At 39.0% G+C, this 19,526-nt stretch overlaps 1 pseudogene; it reads left to right on the top strand.

The window, feature by feature from the left end:
• The first annotated feature begins 641 nt into the window (after positions 1-641).
• LOC126008591 (40S ribosomal protein S18-like) lies at positions 642-1,131 on the top strand (annotated as a pseudogene).
• Positions 1,132-19,526: the final 18,395 nt, after the last annotated feature.

Here is a 19,526-nt window from a genome sequence, read left to right as displayed (position 1 = left end):
ATGACAAACCCTGTATAAATTCATTCATCCCAGCTCTTCTAGTTCCTCATTTAGGATTCAATATTCTTACTTCCTAGTGGAGCTATCCAGCGATCACAATGGAGTGTTGAAATCTCCCTCTACTATCATGTTTTTATCCATGTAATTTTCTAGGTTTGTGGCCAAAAGTCTTACAAACTTTACTGGCCTACCATTTGGTGTGTATATGTTGATTAAAGTTAGTACTTCTTTCTCTATTGTTCCCTTCATTGATAAAACAGTGTCCATCCTTGTTGCCTCTAGTTTTTTTCTCTAGGTTAAATGTAATTTGGTCTAATGTAAGAATGGCTGCTCCATACTTTGTTGTTTGTTTGTTTTCACTGGCTTGTATAATTGTTTTTTCTACCTTTACTCCAAGCCCATGTCAATCCTGATATTTTTAGAGGTGGTTCTTATAAGCAGCAAATAGATGGGTTTTGTTTCCTGACCCATCCTACCACTCTATGCCTTTTGATGAGAGAGTTTAATTCATTGACATGTAGGATATTATAGACATAAAGAGCTGTGTGTCATTTTACTGTAGGGTTACTGCTTCTACGAAATTGCTTGTTGGCTTATATAAATGTCCTTTCAGTTCCACTGCAGGCTTACACACAGCTTCTGTGCCGCCACCATGTCTCTAGTGATCCCCGAGAAGTTCCAGCACATTTGGCGAGTACTCAACACCAACATCGATGGACGGCGAAAAATAGCCTTTGCCATCACTGCTATTAAGTGTGTGGGCCGAAGATATGCTCATATGGTGTGAGGAAAGCAGACGTTGACCTCACGAAGTGGGTAGGAGAGCTTACTGAAGATGAGATGGAACTTCACCATCATGTAGAATCCACGCCAATACAAGATTCCTGATTGGTTTTTGAATAGACAGAAGGATGTGAAGGATGGGAAATACAGTCAGGTTCTGGCCAACGGCTGGACAACAAGCTCCATGAAGACTTGGAGCGACTGAAGAAGATATGGGCCCACCTAGGTCTGCGCCACTTCTGGGAACTTCGCATCAGAGGCCAGCACACCAAGACCACAGGATGCCGTGGTCGCACTGTGGTGTGTCCAAGAAGAAATAAGTCTGTAGGTATCATCTATAATAAATAGTTTATACCCAAAAATAAATAATAAGTGGCCTTTAAGCAATTCCTAGATTGAGTTTCTTTCATTAAGCAATTTGAATATGTCATGTCACTCCACTTTTTTTTTTTTGGCCTGTACTTTTTCATTTGGGAGGTCCTTTGTGATTCTTATGTATTTTCCTTTCTATTTAAGAGTTTTGTTTAAGTCTCTGGTGTCTGCCATTTTGATTACATATATCTTTGTATTGTTCTGTTTGAATCTATTTTGTTTAGTAATCTTTTCACCTCTTGAGTTTTTGCAGCTGCCTCCTTCTCTTCTATTATCTTTTCCACCACTTGTTCTTTCCCTTCTCAGCTTCAGCATTTTTAAGGAATGGATATGAGCCTTCCAGGAGTCCTGGATTCCTAGTACTGATAGTGCCACATCCTGGGCTTAAGAAAGGGCAACCTTAGGGAAGGCACATTCTTAGACAAGTCTCCCTTAGTGGAAGCATTCATCATTTCAATGCTCAAAGCTGTTTTTGTATTATTATTATTATTATTATTATTATTATTATTATTATTTATAACTAATCATGGAGGTGCTATATCAAGAGGATATTGGATATCCCCTTGTATAATCATTGTATAATGAATAAATAATCATTGAATCCAGGTTTGTGAAAACTTTATATTTACTAATTTATTTTCTACAGTAGTAAAATATTTTTATTTTATACTGCAATATTGTTTCACCACATCCATCAGCAGCATAAGGATCCCTGAATCATTATCCTAAGTCCCTTTCCCCATGAACCCTTGACATCCATTAGATCATATTTCTATTGACAGTGTCTCTGGGTTGGTTTGCATTGGACAGTGTCTATTCCCTTGCTTTATTTCTCTATACTTCACATATGAAAGAGATTATCTTGTATCCTTTCTCTTTCTGATTCATTTCATTAAGTTTAATCTCATCCAATTCCATCCAAATTGCAGCAAACTGCAAGATTTTATTGAGCTTCACAAGTCAGAGACTCAGGGTTCAGTGCCCAATACTGCATCACCACCAGAAATGACCTCAAGCAATGAGCTAGCAATAGCCCCTGAGCACGCTGGGTGCAGCCACAAAACAGGACAGCATAAATAAATAAAAGGATACAGTATTTTAACTATTATTGGCATGCATATAATTGATCTATTTGAAAATGTATATATGGAGAAAACAAACTAGAGGCTATTATGATACCATATTACATAAAAATATGTAACACATATTAACATGTTAAAATTTTTACTGTAAAAAATTGTAGTATGAACTACCTTATAACCATGGTATTTAAATTTAATAAAATTTTAAAATGTTTTTGTTTATGTGTGACTAAAACTTATTTTCCAGAATTGCCAGTAGGAGCATGTATTATTTCTATAATGAAGCAGCATTTAAACTAATTTTAAGAGAACATTAAGCATTATAAATATGTCAGTGCACCATAAATTAGTCTAAAACTGGAATGCCTTCCCAGTGAAAATACCACTGGGTCTTTTTTGGAGAAATGTAACAAGATGATTCTAAAGTTCACGTGAGGATGCCAGCACCCTTCTGCCTCTCTACTCTGCTGTCCTGCATTTTCGGTCTGATTTCACCCTTGGTGCGGCTCATCAGCCAGCCTGCTTTCCTGTGAGCTTTCCGGGGAGTCTGCCTTCCCGTGAGCCTTCCTTGGAGGTGAGCCGACACGCCCAGAAAAGGAGGAGCCACCGAACTCTGCTGGATCTCAGATGCCAGCACCCTTCTGCCTCTCTACTCTGCTGTCCTGCATTTTCGGCCTGATTTCACCCTTGGTGCGGCTCATCAGCCAGCCTGCTTTCCTGTGAGCTTTCCGGGGAGTCTGCCTTCCCGTGAGCCTTCCGTGGAGGTGAGTCGACACGCCCAGAAAGGGAGGAGCCACTGAACTTCGCTGGATCTCAGATGCCAGCACCCTTCTGCCTCTCTACTCTGCTGTCCTGCATTTTTGGCCTGATTTCATCCTGGGTGCAGCCCATCTGCCAGCCTGCCTTCCTGTGAGCCTTCCGTGGAGGTGAGTCGACACGCCCAGAAAGGGAGAAGCCAGAGGAGCACGGTTGCTCCGCTCCCCTTCGCGACGGTGCACAGCATTTAGCCAATGAATACAATCACAACACGTAGAAAAACACGCAGTACTAGTGTGACAATGGGGAAACAACATGGGCCAGTGCCAGACATAGAGAATGAAGATGGCAACTCTGATGACTTGAACATGATCAACCACCTAGTCAGTCTCTCAGATAAGGAGTTTAGAGTTGCAATATGGAACATGTTCAAAGAACTCAAACAAAGTATAGAAGAGAAAACTAAAAAGAATCAGGAGAATATGAAGATAGAAATGAGAAAACTCCAAACGGAAATTTCAGATCAAATAACAGGTCTGAGAAACTCAGTAGATGAATTGAAGAAAAACATGTTTGAGATTTCCCACAGGTTAACAGCAGCTGAGGATAGAATCAGTACACTGGAAGATGAGATACATAACAATTACATACAGCAGAAGAAATTGGAAAAAAGCCTCAAAGCAAATGATCAAACAATGGAAAAATTACTCAAAGAATGGGAACAGATGAAAATAGAAGTCTATGATAAGCTCAACAGAAACAACCTAAGAATCATTGGAGTCCCAGAGACTCAGGAAGAAAATCTCCGGGAAGAATCAACAGTCAAGAACATCATTAAAGAGAAACTACCAGAGATAATGAATACATGTGATCAAATCCTGCATGCCCGAAGAGTGCCAACTAAAAGAGACCCCAGAAAAAACACCCCAAGACACATTCTAGTCACAATGACGAATCCCATAGATAGAGACAGAACTCTGAAAGCAGCAAGATCGAAAAGAGAAATTACATTTAAGGGAACATCCTTGAGATTTACTGCAGACCTGTCACCAGAAACACTCAAGGCCAGAAGGCAGTGGTGGGACATAGTGACAAAACTCAATGAAATAAATGCTTCGCCTAGAATACTGTACCCAGCAAAACTCACTTTTAGGTTTGAAGGAACAATACATAGTTTCACAGACAAACAACAGCTCAAAAACTTCACAGACTCAAAACCATTCTTAAAAGAAAAACTGAACGGCATACTTTAAGACAAGGCTTACCAACAAACACACCAAACTTTAATATAAAGATGGCACTAACTCCCAGGACAATTCTTTCTCTCAATGTCAATGGACTAAATGCACCAGTTAAGAGACACAGAGTGGCTAAATGGATCAAAAAACTCAATCCAACCTTCTGCTGCCTACAAGAAACGCACCTGAATAGTCAGAACAAACATAGACTCAAAATAAAAGGCTGGAGGAAAATCATCCAAGCAAACAACACCCAAAAAAAAGCAGGAGTGGCCATATTAATATCAGATGATGCAAACTTTATACTTAGGAAAGTAGTAAGGGACAAAGATGGACATTTTGTATTAATCAAGGGATATGTACAGCAGGAAGAAATCATCCTCCTAAACATATATGCACCGAATGAGGGGCCAGCAAAATATTTAATACAACTGTTGACAGATCTGAAAAATAATATCAATAACAACACAATAATTGTGGGAGACCTCAACACGGCATTGTCAACACTAGACAGGTCAACCAGACTGAAACCCAACAAGAATATACTAGACCTGAGGAGAGAAATGGAAGTAAGAGGCCTAGTAGATATATACAGGACACTCCACCCCCAGAAGCCTGGATACACATTTTTCTCTAATGTACATGGGACATTCTCTAGGATAGACTACATGTTAGCACACAAAACATATCTCCATAATATCAAGAGGATAGAAATTTTGCAGGCTGCCTTTGCTGACCACAAAGCCCTGAAATTATATATAAACTACAAAGGGACACAGAAGAAAAATTTTAACACCTGGAAGTTAAATAGCCTCATACTGAATAATCAGTGGGTCCGAGATGAAATCAAAGAGGAAATCAAAACCTTCCTGAAAACAAATGACAATGGAGACACAATTTATCAGAACCTATGGGACACAGCAAAAGCAGTACTGAGAGGAAAATTTATAGCTTTGCAAGCACACATCAGGAAAGAAGAAGGGGCATACCTGAATAGCTTAATGACGCAGCTCATAGAATTAGAAAGTGCTCAACAAAAAGATCCAAAAATAGGGAGGCAGAAGGAAATAACAAAGCTGAGAGCAGAAATCAATGAAGTGGAAGCCAGAAAAACCATCCAAAAGATCAACGAAAGCAGAAGTTGGTTCTTTGAAAAAATAAACAAGATTGATAGACCACTGGCAAAACTAACAAAGAAAGAAAGAGAGAGAAACTTGATAACTCGTATTAGGAATGAAAAAGGAGAGATCACTACTGATATGGTAGAGATTCAAAGGGTAATCAGAAACTACTTTGAGAAACTCTATGCCACTAAAAATGAAAACCTGGAAGAAATGGATAAATTTTTGGAATCTTATAATCTTCCACGATTGAATGAAGAGGATGTAGCATATCTAAACACACCCATTACTATTGAGGAAATTAAGAAAGTAATCAAATGTCTGCCCAAAAACAAAAGCCCAGGCCCAGATGGATTTACTAATGAATTCTTTCAAACCTTTCAAGAGGAACTACTACCAATCCTGGCAAGACTCTTTCATGAAATTGAAAAAACAGGAAAACTTCCAAATAGCTTTTATGAAGCCAACATTACCTTGATACCTAAACCAGACAGAGATGCTACGAAAAAAGAAAATTACAGACCAATATCGCTGATGAATGCAGATGCAAAGATCTTCAACAAAATCCTGGCAAATAGGATTCAATGCCTCATTAAGAAGATCATCCACTACGATCAAGTAGGTTTCATTCCAGGAATGCAAGGCTGGTTTAACATCCGTAAATCTATCAACATAATACACAACATCAACAGCAAGAAAAATAAAAATCACATGATCATATCAATCGACGCAGAGAAAGCATTTGACAAGGTCCAACACCCATTCTTGATCAAAACTCTCAGCAAGATGGGAATGGAGGGAACCTTTCTCAATATAGTTAAGGCCATCTACCACAAGCCAGAGGCAAATATTGTCCTCAATGGAGAAAAACTGAAAGCCTTTCCTCTAAATTCTGGCACAAGACAAGGCTGTCCTCTCTCACCACTTCTATTCAACATAGCACTTGAAGTACTTGCTATAGCGATTAGGCAAGAAAAGGATATCAAGGGAATCCAGATAGGAAAGGAAGAAGTTAAGCTCTCACTGTTTGCAGATGACATGATACTCTACTTAGAAAACCCCAAAGACTCTATCAAAAAGCTTCTAGAAACAATAGACTCATATAGCAAGGTGGCAGGCTACAAAATTAAAACACAAAAATTAATGGCCTTCCTATACACCAATACTAATAAGGAAGAAATGGACATTAAGAAAACAACTCCATTCACTATAGTGTCACACAAACTCAAATATCTTGGAATCAACTTGACTAAAAATGTGAAGGACCTATACAAGGAAAACTATAAAACTCTGCTCCAAGAAATAAGAGAGGACACGCGGAAATGGAAGCATATACCCTGCTCATGGATTGGCAGGATTAACATCATTAAAATGGCAATACTCCCCAAAGCACTGTACAGATTTAATGCGATCCCCCTAAAGATACCCATGACATTCTTCAAAGAAGTGGACCAGGCACTTTTGAAATTTATTTGGAACAATAAACACCCTCGAATAGCTAAAGCAATCATTGGGAAAAAGAATATGGGAGGAATTACTTTCCCCAACTTTAAACTTTACTACAAAGCAATAGTTATCAAAACAGCATGGTATTGGAATAAAGACAGGCCCTCAGATCAGTGGAATAAGCTTGAATACTCAGAGAATGTTCCCCAGACATACAATCATCTAATTTTTGATAAAGGAGCAAAAAATCCTAAATGGAACAAAGAAAGCCTCTTCAACAAGTGATGTTGGCAAAACTGGGTAGCCACTTGCAAAAAATTGAACTTAGACCTCCAGCTAACATCATGTACGAAGGTAAAATCCAAATGGATTAAAGACCTCGATATCAGCCCCAAAACCATAAGATATATAGAACAATACGTAGGTAAAACACTCCAGGACATTGAGGCTAAAGGCATCTTCAAGGAAGAAACTGCACTCTCCAAGCAAGTGAAAGCAGAAATTAACAGATGGGAATATATTAAGCTGAGAAGCTTCTGCACCTCAAAGGAAATAGTGCCCAAGATACAAGAGCCACCCACTGAGTGGGAGAAACTATTCACCCAATACCCATCAGATAAGGGGCTAATCTCCAAAATATACAAGGCACTGACAGAACTTTACAAGAAAAAAACATCTAATCCCATCAAAAAATGGGGAGAAGAAATGAACAGACACTTTGACAAAGAAGAAATACAGATGGCCAAAAGACACATGAAAAAGTGCTCCACATCACTAATCATCAGGGAGATGCAAATCAAAACAACGATGAGATACCACTTCACACCACAGAGAATGGCACACATCACAAAGAATGAGAATAAACAGTGTTGGCGGGGATGTGGGGAGAAAGGAACTCTTATCCACTGCTGGTGGGAATGCCGTCTAGTTCAACCTTTATGGAAAGCGATATGGAGATTCCTCCAAAAACTGGAAATCGAGCTCCCATACGATCCAGCTATACCACTCCTAGGAATATACCCTAGGAACACAAAAATACAATACAAAAACCCCTTCCTTACACCTATATTCATTGCAGCACTATTTACCATAGCAAGACTCTGGAAACAACCAAGATGCCCTTCAACAGACGAATGGCTAAAGAAACTGTGGTACATATACACAATGGAATATTATGCAGCTGTCAGGAGAGATGAAGTCATGAAATTTTCCTATACATGGATGTACACGGAATCTATTATGCTGAGTGAAATAAGTCAGAGAGAGAGAGAAAAATGCAGAATGGTCTCACACATTTATGGGTTTTAAGAAAACTGAAAGACATTCTTGCAATAATAACTTTCAGACACAAAAGAGAAAAGAGCTGGAAGTTCCAGCTCACCTCAGGAAGCTCATCACAAAGAGTGATGAGTTTAGTTGGATAAATAACTACATTTTGAACTGTCCTAATAATGAGAATGTATGAGGGAAATTGAGAACCTGTTTAGAGTACAGGCGGGGGTCGGGTGGGGAGGAGGGAGACTTGGGACATTGGTGATGGGAATGTTGCACTGGTGATGGGTGGTGTAAAAAAAAAAAAAAAAGAAACTTTCTTGCTGAAAATAATTATCACATTTAAAAAAAAAATAAAGTTCACGTGAAAATATCGACTTACTAAAATAACCAGAAATTTCCCCTCTTTTTTCCTGGATTTTGGGTCACACCCAGCAGCACTCAGGGGTACTCCAGACTCTGCACTCAGAAATCTCTCAGGAACATGTTGGATGCCAGGAATTGAACCCAGGTTCATCCTGGGTCAGCCACATGCAAGGCAAACACCCTATCGCTGTGCTATCACTCTGGCCCCAAGCAGAAATTTCTGAAAAGTAGAAAAAAATGAGAGGAGAGAAATAATAGCAGGTATTAAATATACTATCAAAAACTGTGATAATTAGTAGTAATTATCACCATGAACAGTTGATAAACCAAGTCCATGAAAAAGTGCCCAGAAAAAAGACACACATGGCTTATGAAAATTTATTATTAATATTTAGATGAGATGAGGGGGAAATTCTTTCAATAAATGATAGTAAGAGAGCTGGATCCCTGCCTTAGGTGGAAAAGAACTGAATTCCTCTTTTTCTCAAGCGATACTGTGCCTTAAAATAAAGATGTATTTGATAATTCCAGTGATCAAAATATATTTCTCATATATATGGTCTTCATTCATAACTTCTACCTCTCATCTTCCAAAACTTTAAAATTTCATATTGTTGAGAATAATAAAAATGTCTTATGTTATGTGAATGTGATGACTTTTAAAATATCTGAGGATGGAGGCTGGTTGCTGGGGAAACCAACCTGAATTGAGAGATTTTCATCGGGGTTCCCAATTTCTGAGGAAGGGAAGGATTTGGGGCTGACTACAATTGTCATTGATCAATGATTTAATAAGTCATGCCTGTATAATGAAGCCTCCATTCAAAATTATAGGAACTTAGAAAGCACCCAGGTTAATAAATATTTAGATATTTGAAAAAACAGAATGAAAGTTCTGCACCCTTCCCCTATACCTTGCCCATTATATCTCTGCCAATGGGCTGTATAAGTTATATCTAATCATTTTGGGTTTTTTTTTGTTTGTTTGTTTGTTATGTTTTGTTTTTTGGGGTCACACCCAGCTGTGCTCAGGGGTTACTCCTGGCTCTATACTCAGAAATCGCTGCTGGTAGGCTTGGGGGACCATATGGGATGCTGGGATTCGAATCACTGTCCTGCATGCAAGGCAAATGCCCTACCTTCATGCTATTTCTCTGGCATCAAGTTATATCTTTTATCTAACTTTTAATCTAACCTTTATCTAATGAGTTTTAGCAAGTGAATCAAACCTGAGGAGATTATCCTGGGACCCTCTAACCCATTGCTGGTTGGTTAGAATCACAGGCAACTGCCTGGTGTTTCCTCAGGCATCTGAAATGGAGGGCACTGTTGGGAGACTTACACTATGCAGGATCTGAGTGTAGAAAGTGGCAGAACTGAGGTGAATTCTCAGACACTCCACTGGAGCTGATGTATGAACTGATTCCACACACTCCCTTTGTAATCTAGGAGTTGTACACAAATACCTACACCACTAAATTCTAAGTGAATATAGATTTTAACTAAAAAGAGAAAAATAATTTCAGTAAATACAAAATAATTAAAGACTATTTTACACTAGAGTAATAAAGAATGTGTTTCTAAGCATTGTGCAAAGCCCAGAAGTCACTAAAAATGTCATTGATACAATTAAAAGTTTTAAAATTGCAATAGAATTAATACAATTAAAATTTGTCTGAGGGTAACCAATATCATGGGCAGATTAAAGCTAACTACATACTAAAAATATCTGCCTAATAAATGTTTGAAGCTACCTTAGTGAATATATAAAATGCTTCTAAATTAACTTTTAAATGAAGTCAAGAAACCAATAGAAAAAGTGGCCAAATTATGAATAAAAATTCATGGGATTATAAGTTAACATAAATACAGTTTGCTTATGAGTGCATAAAAAACAGAAACCTTGGGGCTGGAGAGGTGGCACAAGGGGTAAGGCATCTGCCTTGCCCATGCTAGCCTAGGACAGACCACGGTTTGATCTCCGGTATCCCATAGGATTTCCCCCAAGCCAGTAGTGATTTCTGAGCACATAGCCAGGAGTAACCCCGAGCATCACCAGCTGTGGCCCAAAAACCAAAAAAAAAGAAATTAGAAACCTTTCAACAAAATTTTTTATATTTTAGCTTGATATGCTTTTTAAAGCTAAATAATAAAGTTTTATAAGGCAAAGAAGGCATGGACACAATGTTATCAGAAGAAGCTAGATGCTATTTAGAAGCACACTCAGCAACATCAAAATAAAATATACATCTGTCCCTCCACCCTAAATTCCATGTTGAACAGTTCATTCTTAGTTATGCATATATGTAAAAATGTAAAATCAAAGGCTGTTGAAGTAAAAGATCCAACTCATGTGTCACAGGGAAATAGTCAAGCAGAGATAATCACATCTACGTTGGGGAATAGACATTGCACTGCTTCCACCGAGAAAGATGTCATTTCACATTTGATGATACGGTATGACCTTCACATGACAGTTTATGAATAATGAAAAGCAATGAGCAAAGCAGAGATTATAACATACTGCAAATTGAGTTCTGGAAAAAGTCAGAGATAAAAATTAGGAGTTGGAGTCAGAGATATTGCTAATGGTAAATTGTATGTTTCACATGAATGGGGACTGGGTTTGATTCATGACAATAAAGAAAAAATAATAGGATTCAGAGAAATAGCATCTAAACATAAAATTAAACCATCAGAAAACCAAAGCTTTACCCTTTACCTCCTGCTTCCTCCCTCTTCTATTGTGAATTTGAAATAAGCTGTTTTTTTTTTATGAGAAGTCATTCTTCCTTAATACTTACTAGCAAAGTATTCCAAATTTTAAGACAAAAACCCAGTAATAATTAAAATTAAAATCACCTATATTCTTATTAGCCATATGCAATCGCTTATCTATTTGATATACAGTCATTTCTGTAGATCTAGGTTGGGGAGAGCATTTTCAGGTTACCAAGTCCCCAGTCTTTTATTAAAATGGTTGGGAAAGAAATGTCTGAAGCACATACCTTAGATGCGTGAGGCCATAGGTTTGATCCCTAGAATCTCATGCTCCATATACCCCACACTCTTTTTTTTTGTTTGTTTTTGGGCCACACCTGGCGGTGCTCAGGGATTACTCCTGGCTGACTGCTCAGAAATAGCTCCTGGCAGGCACGGGGAACCATATGGGACACCGGGATTTGAACCAACCACCTTAGGTCCTGGATCGGCTGCTTGCAAGGCAAATACGCTGTGCTACCTCCCTGAGCCCTCCCCACACTCTTGATCCAGTCCTACTGAGTGAGGTTCTAGTAGTTCCAAAGCATTTTCTGGAATGTCTATAGGCTGTAAGCACTGCTAGGTTTGCCTTCTATCCAAATGGTAGCATTTGCCAATGACCTACATACTTTCTCTTGTATACTTTAAATCACCTCTAAACTACATATATTACCTAATACAATGTATTAGGCAATGCTCTATAAAAAGTTGTTAGGAAATTTTTAGGGAATATTGTTTTTTGCTTTTATTTTGGTTTGGTTAGTTTGATTCTCAGCAGTGCTCAGTGCTTACTCCTGGCTTTACTCTCAGGGATCACTCCTGGTAGGACACAGGGACTATCTGAATGTTCAATCAAATATCAAACCCAGAAAGAAAATATTATTTAGGTGAAAACAGCAACAACAAGAGGGCCCCTACATGTATGGTATTTACACAACCATGATAGGCCTAAGTATATAGTACACAAATTCCAGCTGTGACTAGTTAAACTGTGGATTTGGAATGGTTTTGAGTCTGTAAAGTTTCTGAGCTGTTGTTTGTGAAAACATGTATTGTTCCTTCAAATCTGAAAGTGAGTTTTGCTGGGTGCAGTATTCTAGTCGAAGCATTTATTTCATTGAGTTTTGTCACTATGTCCCACCACTGCCTTCTGGCCTTGAGTTTTTCTGGTGACAGGTCTGCAGTAAATCTCAAGGATGTTCCCTTGAATGTAATTTCTCTTTTCGATCTTGCTGCTTTCAGAATTCTGTCTCTATGGGATATCTCTATGTCTCTGTGGGATTCGTCATTGTGACTAGGATGTGTCTTGGGGTCTTTTTTCTGGGGTCTCTTTTAGTTGGTACTCTTCAGGCATGCAGGATTTGATCACATGTATTCTTTAGCTCTGGTAGTTTCTCTTTAATGATGTTCTTGACTGTTGATTCTTCCTGGAGATTTTCTTCCTGGGTCTCTGGGACTCCAATGATTCTTAAGTTGTTTCTGTTGAGCTTATCATAGACTTCTATTTTCATCTATTCCCATTCTTTGAGTAATTTTTCCATTGTTTGATCATTTGCTGTAAGGCTTTTTTCCAATCTCTTCTGCTCTATGGAATTGTTATTCATCTCATCTTCCAGTGTACTAATTCTATCCTCAGCTGCTGTTAACCCATGGGAAAGCTCAACCATGTTTTTCTTCAATTCATCTACTGAGGTTTTCAGACCTGTTATTTGACCTGAAATTTCAGTTTGGAGTTTTCTGATTTCTATCTTCATATTCTCTTGATTCTTATTAGTGTTCTCTTCTATACTTTCTTTGAGTTCTTTGAACATCTTCCATATTTCGACTCTATACTCCTTATTTGAGAGACTGACTAGTTGGTTGGTCATGTTCAAGTCATCAGAGTTGCCATTGTCACTCTCTATGTCTGGCGCTGGCCTGCATCGTTTCCCCATTGTCACACTTGTATTGTGGGTTTTTCTACGTGTTGTGGTTGTATTCATTGGCTAAATGATGTGCACAGCTACAAAGCGAAGCACAGCGGCTGCGCTCCTTTGGCTCCTCCCTTTCTGGGCGTGTAAACTCACCTCCAGGGAAGGCGAGCTGTCGGCAGATGAGCCACACACAGGATGAAATCAGGCCGAAAATGCAGCACAGCAGAGAAGACAGGCAGATAGGGGTGCTGGCATCTGAGTTCCAGCAGAGTTCAGCGGCTTCCCCTTTCTGGGCATGTAGACTCACCTCCAGGGAAGGCGAGCTGTCTGCAGATGAGCCACACACAGGATGAAATCAGGCTGAAAATGCAGCACAGCACAGAAGACAGGCAGATAGGGGTGCTGGCATCTGAGTTCAAACTGTGGATTTTGAATGGAGGGATGCTATTGTACTGCCTGTAAGACAGTCTAAAGTATATATATTTTGTAGATTCTACTATGACCCAGCAAATCTTAGTTACCTTTGCTCTTCTTTTTAAAAAGAATTATGACAATGGAAATGAGAAGCCCCTTGAGAGGCTTACCAGGTAAACGAATACCTATCCATCAAAAATGTTCTCACTGTCCTAAATACAAACTTTCTACTAGGGATGCTTCATTGACTTATGGTGTGTGTGTGGTGGGCAGGGGGAGGGGGGGCTTGAGAAGTAGGCTGGTACCTCATCCTGGGCTGTAGGATAGTTTTACCATTCCTGGAAAGTCAAGAACCTGGTAGTTTGGCATGTACATTTGGTGCCTTTGCAGAAGTATAGAAGCAGGCCCTGGGTGGTGTTACTGTCCTGAGTGTGAGACATGTTCATGTTTAGGCCTTCCCTTCCCTCTGCCATGGTGGGGCATGAGAGTCTACTTCAGTGGCAACAGAAATTTATTTCCTTCCCCAAAATGAGTCAGAAGAGGTTATTCAGCAGAAGTTCCATAATGGAAAGAGAAACAATGCTATTTGAAGCAAAGGGAGAAAATCTGGTGAACTCATTTTGTCTTTTTAATTCCCAAACATCTCATTCTTCAGGGAACTGTAATATACTCTTCTTGAGTGGGAACGAGGCTCAGAACTCTTGGCATAGAGGCCAGAATGATAATACATCAAGTAGAGAGCTTGCCTGACTCACAACCGTCGAGGATTCTATTCCTGGTACTGCATATTATTCCTCAAACACTGCTCCTAAATGAAAAGCCAGGAGTAACCACTGAGCATTTCTGAGTGTGGTCCCAAACCAAAACCAAACAATCAATAAAAACAAAATCATGGCCAGCCTGTTTTCAGCCTGAGTGTCTTTACAAATGAGAGGTTTTAAGAGAGAGTCTACAGGAAGCAAGTGCTCCAAAGACCAATTCGTTAGGGGTGTAGGATATGGGGAAAAAATCTGCTGTTTTCTCTTCCCACAACCCTAGCTCAGTCCCCATCCTCCATATTATACCCCCTTCCCATCTTCCAGGACACAACAGGGGCCCTCTTATTAAGGTTTTTGTCTTTTATCACTGTGTCTTAAGACATTTGTCTTCTTTAACCTCTGTAAGAGCCAGCTAGAGCGTAAAAGCCTATATTTTAGAGGCAATATGCCAGTCTCAATCCCAGTCTGAGCAAGTTGCTGACTTTCTCTCTGACTCAGTTTTCATACCTAAAATGTATAGCAGACAGGGCATTGCTTTTCACATGCCAACTCATGTCAGAACCTCAGGACCACATCCTTAGGACAGTGAGATATAGCCCCCAAACAAACAAAATAGAGGGAGAGAGTCACACCTTCTGTCATGTATGTCAGGATAAGACTGAGCAAAGTATCCTGGTCCACAACAGGTCAGAATTGTTAGTTTCTCTGTCCTGTGCCCTGGTGAGTCTGGCAGATATGAATTCTCTCTCTGGGGAGCCTCAGATGGTTCTCTCTAGTGGCAGCTTCCCCTTTAGCATTTTTCTGGAGAGAATCCTCCCGTGAGGTACTAGGGACTACATCAGTGATAATTGGGAGAACTATGTGGTGCTTGGATTGAGCTCAAGGCCAGGCACACATTCCAGACCCATGCACTATTCCCATATCCCCACCTTCACTCTCAAACCCAGGCCATTCCTTTAGCATCTTAGTACTTCAGGGGAAAAAAATTTACCTTGGCATTTGCAGTCAATCTAAAAATAGCTGTGACAAGTGACAAGACAGGATATAAAGAAGACACAGACTGAAAATGCTATTCTAAACTGGAGCACAAAGTTTAATGCAGAAAAATTGAGGAACTCTTATAGAAGAGAAGTATAGATTCTCTTTGTTTTTTGTTTGGCTGATTGATTTGGGGGCCACATCTGGCAGTGTTTAGGGACTACTCTCGCCTCTGTGTTTAAAGCCAACCCGGCAGTGCTCATGGGACTATACAGTGTCAGGGATCATACCAGGACTTTCACAGCAAAGCATACACTTTGATGTTGCCATAACAACATTGACAGGCATGTGGAGATGAGGTATAGATCATCCCTGATCTCTGAGGGAGTCTGTAACTTTGAAACCTACACTTTGGTCCAGAAGAATTGTGATGATTGACCCTGCTATTCTGACTGGCTTCATCAGAAAATCTCCCTGACACTGTACTGATACTCATCCCCAGAGAAAATGAGAATCCAGAGATAAGTCATCTTCTCCATTGCTACTAGGAATTATTGGAGAAGACGCTGTGGGGAGCATGGAATAAATAAGACAATTCTAAAGTAAGGACAAGATATGCAAGGAAAGATAAAGACCATCTCCTATACTTACTCCCTCCTATGCCTGCTTCCCATCAGCCACCATAACCTTTTTCAATGCCCTATGTGACATGAGTCACATAGACTATGTCAAAAACCTTACATTCTTTCTGGTCTCAGGAACATGTAGTGGCCATGTTTGAGGCCAATATGGATGCTCCTTGATGCTTTCTGATGTAGATGCTTGGTTTAGGTGAGCCTTGAAACAGTTTTGGCAAAAAAAGAAGGGAAATATTCTGGGACTAGATGAGATCATGAAAAGTTTTTTTACTGATTAAATTTAAAAGCACATTAAGCATAAAATTTCTTCTTATTCTACCAGATATTGTCATGTCTATGTGAGAAGCCTCAGACTGTGGTAGCCATTTTGTGACAAGTAAGGAGCTAGGTTGATATGAAAAGGTTGATAAACTAGAAAAATGAAAATAATCTGGATGTTGGCAGGGTTCTCTGCATTGCCACCTAATGGTGAGATAAAACCAAAAGAAGCTCTGCATCACCCTAACATAGAATCTGTACAGAAACAAGGATTTCTAACTACAGAAACCTAACAGCAACAATCGTGATTGTGAAGAGCTTTTACTGGACCACAGAGAAAGACTTTGGGGTTGCCCAATTTAGTATGCCCGGTGCCTGTAGTTGGTCTTGTGCCAGAATACTTCATGTATAAGTTCTCCCTGGTTTTAGGCCAAAGGTTTTTCCTTCCTATTTTTCCCAAATTTTGCTGTGCCTATGCAAACAACTGCCTTTTATATTGTATTGTTTTAAATCTCTTATCCTTAAAAAAAAAAGAGCTTACTAAACCTTCTGCTATTGTATTAATAACTTTATTGGTGTACAATAATTTCCACATATATACTTGCTACTGAGCTTTCTCTTTCTTTTATTCTCTTCCATTTTATTTTTTAGTTTTTCTATTTTTTTCTCAATAACTTTGCTTTCTCTTATCTCGAAACAAATGTATTACAATCAGTTATGTCAACTATGTGATGCATTTTTTAAATAAAAATTTTTAATAAAACAAAAAATTAGAGTTTAATACACAAGAACAAAGAAATTAAGCATGTAATAAAACCTAAAAGAAAAGGAAAAAAATCTGGATGTTAGATATGTATGTATGAGCCTTTTGTCTAATCAGTCCTGAAGGTACCCAACTTCATTGTGATAATATATTTTCCTTATAGCTAGAATCATTTGGGTTTTCTGTTCATTGTTGCTAACAATGTTTTTACTGATACATGACCTGAAGTCAATTTTTTGTCACTCTTGTGGGGACTACATCTAACTTTACTCAGGAGCTAACAGGGTTGTAGCTGGGATGCTTAGTCAGGGTAAAGGGAATGTAATACAGCAGATTGAACCTAGAATCTTAAATATGCAAACTATATGCTATGCCACCTGAGCCAAACCTTATCCTGGAAGTCAATTTTTTTTTATTGTGACCAAAGTGTATTACAAATCTTTCACTGCATCATTTATGATACATAGTGACAATGAATGAGGGGCATTCCCTCCACCAGTGCTGTCCTCCCTCCACCCCTGTTCCCAGTATGCATCCCATATCTCCCTCCTATACCCCCCAGTATGCTAGTGCAACTGGTCTCCACTATACAGCTTGTTGTAGATTGAGCATATATTCCACCATCATTGGAGATAAAAAGGATAAGAAAAAGGGGAGAAAAAAATTTGGAGACAACTACCAAAAAAAGAAAGAAGAGAGAGAGAGGAAAAAAAAGAAAAATGGAAGAAAAAAAATGGACCTGGCAAATAAAAATAAAAATAAATCTCTAAATAATAACCACAAGAGTGAAAAAGAATGAGAAAAGTGGAAGGAAAAAGAGAAGGAAAATAAAGTAAAAAGCTAACAAATAAAAACAAAACAAGAAAAAGCATGGGTGCTGGAGTGGTAGGGTTTGGCGTTCCCCCCACTTTTTTTTTTTTTGCATAGGCACAGTAAGCATTGGGGAAGAAAGGGAATTCCCGTGGCCTAAGAGATTCAGGGTTTCTCCATCCTTGAAGCATACTATCATGGGATCAACCCCTGGCTCCATATATACTCATTACCCCATCCTAAAGGCTTTTTTGTGATGCCAGGAAAGTTTCCTCTCGGTTGTGTGTGAGAAAATCAAGCCACTGTAGCTAGCGATCTTGGTATTTGCGCAGGTTATAGGTCAGGGTCTAGGATAGAGTCTCTAGGTTGCAGGGGTCTTCAAACTACAGCCTAGGGGCCAGATATTGTATTTGTTCCCGTTTTGTTTCTTCACTTCAAAATAAGTTATATGCAGTGTGCATAGGATTTTGTTCAGTTTTTATTTTCACTATAGTCGGTCTTTCAACGGTCTGAGGGACAGTGAACTGGCCCCCTGTTTAAAAAGTTTGAGGACCACTGTTAGAGGTTCATATCCATCATTGTTGTGGTGTTCAGTCTTCTGTAACACTTGCTCCCTGTTTTCGTTCAGTCCCTAAGCCAAAGCCTAGGATATTATGAATTCAAAGGTTCTGCCCAGTCTCTATTGTCCAAGTTGGACCTCTGCAATAAGACATCTTGTTGTTGTTGTTGTTTATGTGTCCTGGACTACAGCCTAGGGTAGGGTTTTCCTTATTAGTCCCAAGGTAGGCTCTGTTCAGTCACAGTTATCAAAGTCAGTTTTCTGTTGTTGGTGCTCTTATTTTTCACAGTTCAAAGGATGATATCTCTTCTGATTTCCATTTAGTGTTAGGTGATGTGATAGGACAGCCTGGTCTTAGGTCAAGTTTTCCTTTCCTCGCTGTCATATCAAAAATGGCACAAGTTGGTGTCAGAATAGTGTTATAAATCTCCCACTGGAGATATAATTGGATATACAGTAATTTTCACAAATGTGCTTTTATTGTTCTTACTTTTTCTTTCTTTCTTTTAAACTTTCTTCTCTTCCTTTTTATTTTTTCTTTGCTTTTTTTCCCCCAATAACTTTGCTTTTACTGACCTAGAAACAAATGTATTATGATCAACTATGTCAACTATGTGATGCATTTTGTTTAAATAAATTTAAAAAAATGCTCATAGGCCATGGAAGAATAGTACAGGGTTCAGAGCACTGGTCTGGCATATGCTCATATCACCAATGTCTTGCATGTGCTGAACTTGAGTGAGAGCAGATTTGTTATTTGAGCCTGAAAGCTCTGCTGTCTGTGATTCTTAAAGACTCAAGTGATTTCTGGCCATGCTGTAGCCATATTTGTGTAAGCATCATGAGAAAGAGGGGGTGCAATCAGGGTAAGCACCTCAAATGGAAAAAAGACAGGCAGTGACACCTCCAAGGAGCACATGTTTGAGCACAAAGTAACCCCAGTGAACACACAAGCTATGTACCAGAGAGGCCTGTAATATTGGTTTACCCAGAAAATTAAGCACAATTACATATAATAAACCACGTTAAGTGGACAACGATTTCTGTTTAAGTTGTTCTGGAAAGGGTAATTTTAGACAATGCTAGAACAGAGGTTTTGACTCACCTTGTGTGTTTTATATGCTTAAATGGAGGCAAAGTCTCTTTTTCATGTTTAGATATGTAAAGAAGCTTTAAATATGATTTTGTCATTTTTAACATGAACAGAATATAAAATTAATGCAAAAGTTGTCTGTAAAA

The sequence above is a fragment of the Suncus etruscus genome, chromosome 5 (assembly GCF_024139225.1).
Source record: "Suncus etruscus isolate mSunEtr1 chromosome 5, mSunEtr1.pri.cur, whole genome shotgun sequence".
NCBI classification, from domain to species: domain Eukaryota; kingdom Metazoa; phylum Chordata; class Mammalia; order Eulipotyphla; family Soricidae; genus Suncus; species Suncus etruscus.
Note: the sequence above shows the minus strand (reverse complement) of the source record. Positions and strands in the feature narration are given on the sequence as shown.